Source organism: Eleutherodactylus coqui, chromosome 1 (assembly GCF_035609145.1).
Source record: "Eleutherodactylus coqui strain aEleCoq1 chromosome 1, aEleCoq1.hap1, whole genome shotgun sequence".
In the NCBI taxonomy this organism is placed as follows: Eukaryota; Metazoa; Chordata; class Amphibia; order Anura; family Eleutherodactylidae; genus Eleutherodactylus; species Eleutherodactylus coqui.
The window spans coordinates 85,370,145-85,382,171 of record NC_089837.1 but is presented as its reverse complement, the minus strand read 5'-3'; positions in this window follow the sequence as shown (position 1 = coordinate 85,382,171).

The window sequence follows — 12,027 nt, the reverse complement described above, 5'->3', positions numbered from 1 at the left end:
AACATTACATAAGATATGACAACATAAGGTAGAATAGAGTAAGATTACAAAAATGTATGGTAACATAAGGTAGACCACAGTAAGATTACAAAAGGTATGGTAAGATACGAAGGAATACAGTAAGATTACATAAGGTATGGTAACATAAGGTAGAATACAGTAAGATTAAAAAAAGTATGGTAACATAAGGTAGAACACAGTAAGATTACTAAAGATATGGTAACATACGGTGGAATACAGTAAGATTACATAAGGTATTGAAACATCAGCTAGGATAGAATAACATTATGTAAGGTGTGTTAAAATGAAGTAGAACACAGTAATATTACCAAAAGTATGGTAACATGAGGAAGAACATAGTAAGATTACAAAATTTATGGAAACATATAAGGTAGAATAGAGTAAGATTATATAAGGTACGGTAACAATAGGTAGAACACAGCGAGATTACATAAGGGTTGGTAACATAAGGTAGAGAACAGTAAGATTACAAAAGGTATGGTAACCTAGGGAGGAATACAGTAAGATTACATATGGTATGGTAACATAAGGTAGAATAAAGTAAGATTACATAATGTATGTTAACATAAGGTAGAACACGGTAAAAAGAACAAAAAAAATGGTAGCATAAGGTGAAATACAGTAAGAATACATAAGGAATGTTAACATAATACAGTAAGATTACAGTATTATCAGTAGAATACAGTAATATTACATAAGGCATGTTAATATAAGGTTGAACACAGTAAGATTACAAAAGGTATGGTAAAATAAGGCGGAATACACTAACATTACATAAGATATGGCAACATAAGGTAGAATAGAGTAAGATTACATGAGGTATGGTAACATAAAATAGAATAGAGTAAGATTACAAAAATGTTTGGTAACATAAGGTAGAGCACAGTAAGATTACAAAATTTACAAAAACATATAAGGTAGAATAGAGTAAGACTATATAAGGTACGGTAACAAAAGGCAGAATACAGCGAGATTACAAAAGGTATAGTAACATAAGGTAGAATACAATAAGATTATATAAGGTATGGTAATATAAGGTAGAATGGAGTAAGATTGCATAAGGTATGGTAACATAAGGTAGAACACAGTAAGATTACAAAAGGTATTGTAACATAACGTAGTACTCAGTAAGATTACATAAGGTATGGTAACAGAAGGTAGAGCACAGTAAGATTACAAAAGGTATGATAATATAGGGTAGAATACAATAAGATAATATAAGGTTTGAAAACAAGGTAGAATAGAGTAAGATTAGGTAAGGTATGTTAACATAAGGTTGAACACACTAGAATTACAAAGGTATATTAACAAAAGGTGGAACACAGTAAGATTACAAAATGTATGGTAACATAAGGTAGAATAGAGTAAGATTGCATAAGGTATGAGAACATAAGGTAGACTCAGTAAGATTACAAAAGGTATAGTAACATAAAATGGAATATAGTAAGATTACATAAGGTTCGGTAACATAAGGTAGAATACAGTAAAATTACATAAGGTATGGTAACATAAGGTAGAACAAAGTGAGATTACAAAAGATATGGTAACATAAGGAGGAATACAGTAGTATTACATTAGGTATGGTACCATTAGGTATCCGAGTAAGATTACAAAAATGTATGGTAACATAAGGTGCAATACAATAAGATTACAAAAGGTATGGTAAGATAATTTGGAATACTGTAACATTACATAAGGCTTGAAAGCATACGGTAGAATATAGTAAGATCACTTAAGGTATGTTAAATTTAGGTTGAACACAGTAAGATTACAAAAGGTATGGTAACATAAGGTGGAATACAGTAAGATTACAAAAATGTATGGTAACATAAGGTAGAGAACAGTAAGATTACAAAAGGTATGGTAACCTAGGGAGGAATACAGAGAGATTGCACAAGCTATGGTAACATAAGGTAGAATAAAGTAAGATTACATAATGTATGTTAACATAAGGTGGAACACAGTAAAAAGAACAAAAAATGGTAACATAAGATGAAATACAGTAAGATTACATAAGGAATGTTAACATAATACAGTAAGATTACAGAATTATCAGTAGAATACAGTAAGATTACATAAGGCATGTTAATATAAGGTTGAACACAGTAAGATTACATAAGGTATGTTAACATAAGGTTGAACACAGTAAGATCATAAAAGGTATGGTAAAATAAGGCGAAATACACTAATATTACATAAGATATGACAACATAAGGTAGAATAGAGTAAGATTACATGAGGTATGGTAACATAAGGTAGAATAGAGTAAGATTACAAAAATGTATGGTAACATAAGGTAGACCACAGTAAGATTACAAAAGGTATGGTAAGATACGAAGGAATACAGTAAGATTACATAAGGTATGGTAACATAAGGTAGAATACAGTAAGATTAAAAAAAAGTATGGTAACATAAGGTAGAACACAGTAAGATTACTAAAGATATGGTAACATAAGGAGGAATACAGTAGTATTACATTAGGTATGGTACCATTAGGTATCCGAGTAAGATTACAAAAATGTATGGTAACATAAGGTGCAATACAATAAGATTACAAAAGGTATGGTAAGATAATTTGGAATACTGTAACATTACATAAGGCTTGAAAGCATACGGTAGAATATAGTAAGATCACTTAAGGTATGTTAAATTTAGGTTGAACACAGTAAGATTACAAAAGGTATGGTAACATAAGGTGGAATACAGTAAGATTACAAAAATGTATGGTAACATAAGGTAGAGAACAGTAAGATTACAAAAGGTATGGTAACCTAGGGAGGAATACAGAGAGATTGCACAAGCTATGGTAACATAAGGTAGAATAAAGTAAGATTACATAATGTATGTTAACATAAGGTGGAACACAGTAAAAAGAACAAAAAATGGCAACATTATGTGAAATACAGTAAGATTACATAAGGAATGTTAACATAATACAGTAAGATTACAGAATTATCAGTAGAATACAGTAAGATTACATAAGGCATGTTAATATAAGGTTGAACACAGTAAGATTACATAAGGTATGTTAACATAAGGTTTAACACAGTAAGATCATAAAAGGTATGGTAAAATAAGGCGGAATACACTAACATTACATAAGATATGACAACATAAGGTAGAATAGAGTAAGATTACATGAGGTATGGTAACATAAGGTAGAATAGAGTAAGATTACAAAAATGTATGGTAACATAAGGTAGACCACAGTAAGATTACAAAAGGTATGGTAAGATACGAAGGAATACAGTAAGATTACATAAGGTATGGTAACATAAGGTAGAATACAGTAAGATTAAAAAAAGTATGGTAACATAAGGTAGAACACAGTAAGATTACTAAAGATATGGTAACATACGGTGGAATACAGCAAGATTACATAAGGCATTGAAACATCAGCTAGGATAGAATAACATTATGTGAGGTGTGTTAAAATGAAGTAGAACACAGTAATATTACCAAAAGTATGGTAACATAAGGAAGAACATAGTAAGATTACAAAATTTATGGAAACATATAAGGTAGAATAGAGTAAGATTATATTAGGTATGGTAACAATAGGTAGAACACAGCGAGATTACCTAAGGTATGGTAACATAAGGTAGAGAACAGTAAGATTACAAAAGGTATGGTAACCTAGGGAGGAATACAGTAAGATTACATATGGTATGGTAACATAAGGTAGAATAAAGTAAGATTACATAATGTATGTTAACATAAGGTAGAACATAGTAAAAAGAACAAAAAAAATGGTAGCATAAGGTGAAATACAGTAAGAATACATAAGGAATGTTAACATAATACAGTAAGATTACAGTATTATCAGTAGAATACAGTAATATTACATAAGGCATGTTAATATAAGGTTGAACACAGTAGGATTACAAAAGGTATGGTAAAATAAGGCGGAATACACTAACATTACATAAGATATGGCAACATAAGGTAGAATAGAGTAAGATTACATGAGGTATGGTAACATAAAATAGAATAGAGTAAGATTACAAAAATGTTTGGTAACATAAGGTAGAGCACAGTAAGATTACAAAATTTACAAAAACATATAAGGTAGAATAGAGTAAGACTATATAAGGTACGGTAACAAAAGGCAGAATACAGCGAGATTACAAAAGGTATAGTAACATAAGGTAGAATACAATAAGATTATATAAGGTATGGTAATATAAGGTAGAATGGAGTAAGATTGCATAAGGTATGGTAACATAAGGTTGAACACAGTAAGATTACAAAAGGTATTGTAACATAACGTAGTACTCAGTAAGATTACATAAGGTATGGTAACAGAAGGTAGAGCACAGTAAGATTACAAAAGGTATGATAATATAAGGTGGAATACAATAAGATAATATAAGGTTTGAAAACAAGGTAGAATAGAGTAAGATTAGGTAAGGTATGTTAACATAAGGTTGAACACACTAGAATTACAAAGGTATATTAACAAAAGGTGGAACACAGTAAGATTACAAAATGTATGGTAACATAAGGTAGAATAGAGTAAGATTGCATAAGGTATGAGAACATAAGGTAGACTCAGTAAGATTACAAAAGGTATAGTAACATAAAATGGAATATAGTAAGATTACATAAGGTTCGGTAACATAAGGTAGAATACAGTAAAATTACATAAGGTATGGTAACATAAGGTAGAACAAAGTGAGATTACAAAAATATGGTAACATAAGGAGGAATACAGTAGTATTACATTAGGTATGGTACCATTAGGTATCCGAGTAAGATTACAAAAATGTATGGTAACATAAGGTGCAATACAATAAGATTACAAAAGGTATGGTAAGATAATTTGGAATACTGTAACATTACATAAGGCTTGAAAGCATACGGTAGAATATAGTAAGATCACTTAAGGTATGTTAAATTTAGGTTGAACACAGTAAGATTACAAAAGGTATGGTAACATAAGGTGGAATACAGTAAGATTACAAAAATGTATGGTAACATAAGGTAGAGAACAGTAAGATTACAAAAGGTATGGTAACCTAGGGAGGAATACAGAGAGATTGCACAAGCTATGGTAACATAAGGTAGAATAAAGTAAGATTACATAATGTATGTTAACATAAGGTGGAACACAGTAAAAAGAACAAAAAATGGCAACATTATGTGAAATACAGTAAGATTACATAAGGAATGTTAACATAATACAGTAAGATTACAGAATTATCAGTAGAATACAGTAAGATTACATAAGGCATGTTAATATAAGGTTGAACACAGTAAGATTACATAAGGTATGTTAACATAAGGTTGAACACAGTAAGATCATAAAAGGTATGGTAAAATAAGGCGGAATACACTAACATTACATAAGATATGACAACATAAGGTAGAATAGAGTAAGATTACAAAAATGTATGGTAACATAAGGTAGACCACAGTAAGATTACAAAAGGTATGGTAAGATACGAAGGAATACAGTAAGATTACATAAGGTATGGTAACATAAGGTAGAATACAGTAAGATTAAAAAAAGTATGGTAACATAAGGTAGAACACAGTAAGATTACTAAAGATATGGTAACATACGGTGGAATACAGTAAGATTACATAAGGTATTGAAACATCAGCTAGGATAGAATAACATTATGTAAGGTGTGTTAAAATGAAGTAGAACACAGTAATATTACCAAAAGTATGGTAACATGAGGAAGAACATAGTAAGATTACAAAATTTATGGAAACATATAAGGTAGAATAGAGTAAGATTATATAAGGTACGGTAACAATAGGTAGAACACAGCGAGATTACATAAGGGTTGGTAACATAAGGTAGAGAACAGTAAGATTACAAAAGGTATGGTAACCTAGGGAGGAATACAGTAAGATTACATATGGTATGGTAACATAAGGTAGAATAAAGTAAGATTACATAATGCATGTTAACATAAGGTAGAACACGGTAAAAAGAACAAAAAAAATGGTAGCATAAGGTGAAATACAGTAAGAATACATAAGGAATGTTAACATAATACAGTAAGATTACAGTATTATCAGTAGAATACAGTAATATTACATAAGGCATGTTAATATAAGGTTGAACACAGTAAGATTACAAAAGGTATGGTAAAATAAGGCGGAATACACTAACATTACATAAGATATGGCAACATAAGGTAGAATAGAGTAAGATTACATGAGGTATGGTAACATAAAATAGAATAGAGTAAGATTACAAAAATGTTTGGTAACATAAGGTAGAGCACAGTAAGATTACAAAATTTACAAAAACATATAAGGTAGAATAGAGTAAGACTATATAAGGTACGGTAACAAAAGGCAGAATACAGCGAGATTACAAAAGGTATAGTAACATAAGGTAGAATACAATAAGATTATATAAGGTATGGTAATATAAGGTAGAATGGAGTAAGATTGCATAAGGTATGGTAACATAAGGTAGAACACAGTAAGATTACAAAAGGTATTGTAACATAACGTAGTACTCAGTAAGATTACATAAGGTATGGTAACAGAAGGTAGAGCACAGTAAGATTACAAAAGGTATGATAATATAAGGTGGAATACAATAAGATAATATAAGGTTTGAAAACAAGGTAGAATAGAGTAAGATTAGGTAAGGTATGTTAACATAAGGTTGAACACACTAGAATTACAAAGGTATATTAACAAAAGGTGGAACACAGTAAGATTACAAAATGTATGGTAACATAAGGTAGAATAGAGTAAGATTGCATAAGGTATGAGAACATAAGGTAGACTCAGTAAGATTACAAAAGGTATAGTAACATAAAATGGAATATAGTAAGATTACATAAGGTTCGGTAACATAAGGTAGAATACAGTAAAATTACATAAGGTATGGTAACATAAGGTAGAACAAAGTGAGATTACAAAAGATATGGTAACATAAGGAGGAATACAGTAGTATTACATTAGGTATGGTACCATTAGGTATCCGAGTAAGATTACAAAAATGTATGGTAACATAAGGTGCAATACAATAAGATTACAAAAGGTATGGTAAGATAATTTGGAATACTGTAACATTACATAAGGCTTGAAAGCATACGGTAGAATATAGTAAGATCACTTAAGGTATGTTAAATTTAGGTTGAACACAGTAAGATTACAAAAGGTATGGTAACATAAGGTGGAATACAGTAAGATTACAAAAATGTATGGTAACATAAGGTAGAGAACAGTAAGATTACAAAAGGTATGGTAACCTAGGGAGGAATACAGAGAGATTGCACAAGCTATGGTAACATAAGGTAGAATAAAGTAAGATTACATAATGTATGTTAACATAAGGTGGAACACAGTAAAAAGAACAAAAAATGGTAACATAAGATGAAATACAGTAAGATTACATAAGGAATGTTAACATAATACAGTAAGATTACAGAATTATCAGTAGAATACAGTAAGATTACATAAGGCATGTTAATATAAGGTTGAACACAGTAAGATTACATAAGGTATGTTAACATAAGGTTGAACACAGTAAGATCATAAAAGGTATGGTAAAATAAGGCGAAATACACTAATATTACATAAGATATGACAACATAAGGTAGAATAGAGTAAGATTACATGAGGTATGGTAACATAAGGTAGAATAGAGTAAGATTACAAAAATGTATGGTAACATAAGGTAGACCACAGTAAGATTACAAAAGGTATGGTAAGATACGAAGGAATACAGTAAGATTACATAAGGTATGGTAACATAAGGTAGAATACAGTAAGATTAAAAAAAAGTATGGTAACATAAGGTAGAACACAGTAAGATTACTAAAGATATGGTAACATAAGGAGGAATACAGTAGTATTACATTAGGTATGGTACCATTAGGTATCCGAGTAAGATTACAAAAATGTATGGTAACATAAGGTGCAATACAATAAGATTACAAAAGGTATGGTAAGATAATTTGGAATACTGTAACATTACATAAGGCTTGAAAGCATACGGTAGAATATAGTAAGATCACTTAAGGTATGTTAAATTTAGGTTGAACACAGTAAGATTACAAAAGGTATGGTAACATAAGGTGGAATACAGTAAGATTACAAAAATGTATGGTAACATAAGGTAGAGAACAGTAAGATTACAAAAGGTATGGTAACCTAGGGAGGAATACAGAGAGATTGCACAAGCTATGGTAACATAAGGTAGAATAAAGTAAGATTACATAATGTATGTTAACATAAGGTGGAACACAGTAAAAAGAACAAAAAATGGCAACATTATGTGAAATACAGTAAGATTACATAAGGAATGTTAACATAATACAGTAAGATTACAGAATTATCAGTAGAATACAGTAAGATTACATAAGGCATGTTAATATAAGGTTGAACACAGTAAGATTACATAAGGTATGTTAACATAAGGTTTAACACAGTAAGATCATAAAAGGTATGGTAAAATAAGGCGGAATACACTAACATTACATAAGATATGACAACATAAGGTAGAATAGAGTAAGATTACATGAGGTATGGTAACATAAGGTAGAATAGAGTAAGATTACAAAAATGTATGGTAACATAAGGTAGACCACAGTAAGATTACAAAAGGTATGGTAAGATACGAAGGAATACAGTAAGATTACATAAGGTATGGTAACATAAGGTAGAATACAGTAAGATTAAAAAAAGTATGGTAACATAAGGTAGAACACAGTAAGATTACTAAAAATATGGTAACATACGGTGGAATACAGCAAGATTACATAAGGCATTGAAACATCAGCTAGGATAGAATAACATTATGTGAGGTGTGTTAAAATGAAGTAGAACACAGTAATATTACCAAAAGTATGGTAACATAAGGAAGAACATAGTAAGATTACAAAATTTATGGAAACATATAAGGTAGAATAGAGTAAGATTATATTAGGTACGGTAACAATAGGTAGAACACAGCGAGATTACATAAGGTATGGTAACATAAGGTAGAGAACAGTAAGATTACAAAAGGTATGGTAACCTAGGGAGGAATACAGTAAGATTACATATGGTATGGTAACATAAGGTAGAATAAAGTAAGATTACATAATGTATGTTAACATAAGGTAGAACACGGTAAAAAGAACAAAAAAAATGGTAGCATAAGGTGAAATACAGTAAGAATACATAAAGAATGTTAACATAATACAGTAAGATTACAGTATTATCAGTAGAATACAGTAATATTACATAAGGCATGTTAATATAAGGTTGAACACAGTAAGATTACAAAAGGTATGGTAAAATAAGGCGGAATACACTAACATTACATAAGATATGGCAACATAAGGTAGAATAGAGTAAGATTACATGAGGTATGGTAACATAAAATAGAATAGAGTAAGATTACAAAAATGTTTGGTAACATAAGGTAGAGCACAGTAAGATTACAAAATTTACAAAAACATATAAGGTAGAATAGAGTAAGACTATATAAGGTACGGTAACAAAAGGCAGAATACAGCGAGATTACAAAAGGTATAGTAACATAAGGTAGAATACAATAAGATTATATAAGGTATGGTAATATAAGGTAGAATGGAGTAAGATTGCATAAGGTATGGTAACATAAGGTAGAACACAGTAAGATTACAAAAGGTATTGTAACATAACGTAGTACTCAGTAAGATTACATAAGGTATGGTAACAGAAGGTAGAGCACAGTAAGATTACAAAAGGTATGATAATATAAGGTGGAATACAATAAGATAATATAAGGTTTGAAAACAAGGTAGAATAGAGTAAGATTAGGTAAGGTATGTTAACATAAGGTTGAACACACTAGAATTACAAAGGTATATTAACAAAAGGTGGAACACAGTAAGATTACAAAATGTATGGTAACATAAGGTAGAATAGAGTAAGATTGCATAAGGTATGAGAACATAAGGTAGACTCAGTAAGATTACAAAAGGTATAGTAACATAAAATGGAATATAGTAAGATTACATAAGGTTCGGTAACATAAGGAAGAATACAGTAAAATTACATAAGGTATGGTAACATAAGGTAGAACAAAGTGAGATTAGAAAAGATATGGTAACATAAGGAGGAATACAGTAGTATTACATTAGGTATGGTACCATTAGGTATCCGAGTAAGATTACAAAAATGTATGGTAACATAAGGTGCAATACAATAAGATTACAAAAGGTATGGTAAGATAATTTGGAATACTGTAACATTACATAAGGCTTGAAAGCATACGGTAGAATATAGTAAGATCACTTAAGGTATGTTAAATTTAGGTTGAACACAGTAAGATTACAAAAGGTATGGTAACATAAGGTGGTATACAGTAAGATTACAAAAATGTATGATAACATAAGGTAGAGAACAGTAAGATTACAAAAGGTATGGTAACCTAGGGAGGAATACAGAGAGATTGCACAAGCTATGGTAACATAAGGTAGAATAAAGTAAGATTACATAATGTATGTTAACATAAGGTGGAACACAGTAAAAAGAACAAAAAATGGCAACATTATGTGAAATACAGTAAGATTACATAAGGAATGTTAACATAATACAGTAAGATTACAGAATTATCAGTAGAATACAGTAAGATTACATAAGGCATGTTAATATAAGGTTGAACACAGTAAGATTACATAAGGTATGTTAACATAAGGTTGAACACAGTAAGATCATAAAAGGTATGGTAAAATAAGGCGGAATACACTAACATTACATAAGATATGACAACATAAGGTAGAATAGAGTAAGATTACAAAAATGTATGGTAACATAAGGTAGACCACAGTAAGATTACAAAAGGTATGGTAAGATACGAAGGAATACAGTAAGATTACATAAGGTATGGTAACATAAGGTAGAATACAGTAAGATTAAAAAAAGTATGGTAACATAAGGTAGAACACAGTAAGATTACTAAAGATATGGTAACATACGGTGGAATACAGTAAGATTACATAAGGTATTGAAACATCAGCTAGGATAGAATAACATTATGTAAGGTGTGTTAAAATGAAGTAGAACACAGTAATATTACCAAAAGTATGGTAACATGAGGAAGAACATAGTAAGATTACAAAATTTATGGAAACATATAAGGTAGAATAGAGTAAGATTATATAAGGTACGGTAACAATAGGTAGAACACAGCGAGATTACATAAGGGTTGGTAACATAAGGTAGAGAACAGTAAGATTACAAAAGGTATGGTAACCTAGGGAGGAATACAGTAAGATTACATATGGTATGGTAACATAAGGTAGAATAAAGTAAGATTACATAATGTATGTTAACATAAGGTAGAACACGGTAAAAAGAACAAAAAAAATGGTAGCATAAGGTGAAATACAGTAAGAATACATAAGGAATGTTAACATAATACAGTAAGATTACAGTATTATCAGTAGAATACAGTAATATTACATAAGGCATGTTAATATAAGGTTGAACACAGTAAGATTACAAAAGGTATGGTAAAATAAGGCGGAATACACTAACATTACATAAGATATGGCAACATAAGGTAGAATAGAGTAAGATTACATGAGGTATGGTAACATAAAATAGAATAGAGTAAGATTACAAAAATGTTTGGTAACATAAGGTAGAGCACAGTAAGATTACAAAATTTACAAAAACATATAAGGTAGAATAGAGTAAGACTATATAAGGTACGGTAACAAAAGGCAGAATACAGCGAGATTACAAAAGGTATAGTAACATAAGGTAGAATACAATAAGATTATATAAGGTAAGGTAATATAAGGTAGAATGGAGTAAGATTGCATAAGGTATGGTAACATAAGGTAGAACACAGTAAGATTACAAAAGGTATTGTAACATAACGTAGTACTCAGTAAGATTACATAAAGTATGGTAACAGAAGGTAGAGCACAGTAAGATTACAAAAGGTATGATAATATAAGGTGGAATGCAATAAGATAATATAAGGTTTGAAAACAAGGTAGAATAGAGTAAGATTAGGTAAGGTATGTTAACATAAGGTTGAACACACT